This window comes from Macaca mulatta, chromosome 17 (genome assembly GCF_049350105.2).
Source record: "Macaca mulatta isolate MMU2019108-1 chromosome 17, T2T-MMU8v2.0, whole genome shotgun sequence".
In the NCBI taxonomy this organism is placed as follows: Eukaryota; Metazoa; Chordata; class Mammalia; order Primates; family Cercopithecidae; genus Macaca; species Macaca mulatta.
This window is the reverse complement of record NC_133422.1, coordinates 16,819,117-16,822,352: the sequence shown is the minus strand read 5'-3', so window position 1 is coordinate 16,822,352 and position 3,236 is coordinate 16,819,117. Positions and strand designations below refer to the sequence as shown.

Genomic DNA, 3,236 nt, shown 5'->3' with positions numbered 1-3,236 from the left:
GCTGCAAAAGCAGAGCTGAGAGAGAAATGTATGTCACTGAATCCATATATTAGAAAAGAAGAAAAATCTAAAAGCAGTCATCTAAGCCTCCACCCTGGGAAACTAGAAAATTTAAATTAAAACAGCATGCGCAAGAAAAGAAATAACAAAAATTAAAGTAGAAATAAATGAAATTTAGAACAAGAAATCAATAGAAAAACATCAACAAAATCTAAAGCTGGTTATTTAAAATTATCAATAAAATCAATAAAGTTCTAGCCACCATAACTAAGAAGAAAGAAAGGATACATTACTAATATCCTAAATGAATGAAGGAACATCACTACATATTCTGTGAACATTAAAAGGATGATCAAAAAATACTATAGATCTTTACCTGCCACAGCTAAATTGTGCAGAGGTGGAGGCTCAGGTGCATTCAATATTTGGCTTCATCCATAACCCACCACCATGATCGAGGAAGGCATTGCTGCTAAAGGTATAATGGACATTAATACTGCTTTACAAAAAGTGCTGAAGACTGTCCTCATCCACAGAAGCCCAGTACATGGAATTCACAGAGCTGCCAAAGCCTTAAACAAGCACCAAGCCTATCTTTGTATCTTGCATCCAACTGCAATGAGCCTATGTATGTCAAGTTGGTGAACGTCCTTTCTGCTGAACACCAAATGAACATAATTAAAGTTAATGACAAGAAACTAAGAATATGGGTTGTCCTCTGCATAACTGACAAAGAGAGAAAACTTTTTTAAGTGATTGGTTGCAGTTCTGTAGTAGTTAAGGACTATGGTAAAGAAGCTCAGGCCAAGGATGACATTGAAGACTACTTCGGATGCAAGAAATGAACAAAGAAAGCTTTGGCTCACAGTTAATAAAAATATTATGAACAATTCTATGCCCACAAAATTCATAACTTAGGTAAAATGCAGCAATTTCTTGAAAGATACAATCTTCCAAAACTCACACAAAAAGAAATAGATAATCTGAATAAGTCTATCTATTAAAGAAATTAAAACAATAATTAATAATCTTTCTAAACAGAAACGAGTAGGACTAGATGGTCTCACTGCTAAAATATACCAAACTTTTAAGGAAAATATAATCTCTTTTCAGAAGATAGAAGCAGAAGAATTTCTTCCTAACTCATTCTATGTGATCAGCATTATCCTAACACTGACACCAACAACAGTACAAGAAAAGAAAACTATAGACCAATATCTCACATGAACTTAGGTGCAAAAGTCCTCAGCAGAATTTTAGCAAATAGTATCCAACAATGCATACAAAGAATTATATACTATAACCAAGTGGAATTTATCCCAGGTATGCAAGGCTGGTTCAACAATCAAAAATAAATTAATGTAATCCCTCACTTCACAAACTAAAGAATAAAAATCACATACCTATATCAATAGAGGCAAAAAGAAGCATTTGAAAAAGATCCAACATCCATTCATGATATAAATTTCCCGTAAACTAGGTATAGAGGGGAACTTTCTCAACTTGATAAAGAATATCTACAAAAATCTATAGCTAATATGATGCTTAATGCTGAGAAATTAAAATCTTTCTCACAAAAGATCAGAAACAAGGCAAAAATGTACCTTCTCATCACTGCTGTTCAACATTATACTGGAAGTCCTGGCTAATGCAATAAAACATAAAAGGGAAATAAAAGGTATACAGATAGAAAAGGAAGAAAAAAACTGTCTTTGCTCACAAATGACATAATGATCTATGTAGAAAATCTGAATGAATCAATGAAAATCTCCTGGAACTAATACGATATTATAACAAACTTGCAAGATGCAAAATTAATATACAAGAGTCAGTTGCTCTTCTATATACCAGCAATGAGCAAGTGGAATTTGAAATTGAAAGTACAATACCATTTACATTAGCACTCCAAAAATGAAATATTTATGCATAAATATAACAAAATATTTATAAGATCGATATGAGGAAACCTACAAAACTGATGAAAAAAAAGAAGAAGAAATAAAGAGAGAGCTATTCCATGCTCATGGATAGGAAGACTCACTATTGTCAAGATGTCAGGTAATCCCAATCAAAATCTCAGCAAGTTATTTTCTGGATATTGACAACATGATTCTAAAGTTTATACGAGGAAGCAAAGACCCAAATAGCTAACACATTATTGAAGGAGAAGAACAAAGTTGAAGGTCTGACACTACCCAACTTCAAGATTCACTATAAAGTGACAGTAATCAAAATGGTGTGGTAATGGCAGAAGAATACACAAATAAATCAATGGAACAGAATCAGTAGCCCAGAAATAGACCCTCATAAATACAGTCAACTGATCTTTTACAAAGGAGCAAAGACAATAAAATGCAACAAAGATAGTCTTTTCCACAAATGATGCTGAAACAACTGGATAGCCACATGCTAAATAAATAAATAAATAAAGGCACAGATATTACATCCTTCACAAATTAACTCAAAATCAATTATAGACCGAACTGTAAATTACAAAACTATGAAACTTCTAGAAAATAACAGGAGAGATCAGTATGACCTTGGGTCTAGATACAACACCAAAGGCATGGTTCATGAAAGAAAGAATTGATAAACTGGACTTCATTACAATTAAATTTTTCTACTTTGTAAAAGATAATGTCAACGGAATGAGAAAACAAGCCACTGATTGGAAGAAAATATTTGCAAAAGATGCATCTGATAAAGGACTGTTATCCAAAATATGCAAATAACTCTTAAAGCTTAAAAATTCGAAAACAAACCTGATTTAAAAATTGGCCAAAGATTTTGACACCTCACCAAAAAAAAGATATACAGATGGCAAATCAGCATATAAAATAGATGCTCCATAGTATCAGGGAAATGCATATTGAAACAACTATGGGATATCAATACACACCTATTAGAATAACCAAAATCAACACTAACAACATCAAATGCTGATGAGGATGTGGATCAGCAGGAAATCTCATCCACTGCTGGTGGGAATGCAAAATGATACAGCCACTTTGAAAGATAGTTTGGTGTTTTCTTTCTTTCATTATTTTTTAAAATTTTTTGGAGATGGAGTCTCGCTCTGTCACCCAGGCTAGAGTGCAGCGCAATCTTGGCTCACTGCAATCTCTGCCTCCCGGGTTCAAGCAATTCTCCTGCCTCAGCCTCCCGAGTAGCTGGGACTACAGGTGCACGCTGCCACGCACATCTATTTTTTTTGTATTTTAGTAGAGACTGGGTTT

The 3,236-nt window shown here is 33.7% G+C and overlaps 1 pseudogene; it reads left to right on the top strand.

Moving 5' to 3' along the window:
• The first annotated feature begins 450 nt into the window (after positions 1-450).
• LOC100429841 (small ribosomal subunit protein eS12 pseudogene) lies at positions 451-845 on the top strand (annotated as a pseudogene).
• The last annotated feature ends 2,391 nt before the right edge of the window (positions 846-3,236 follow it).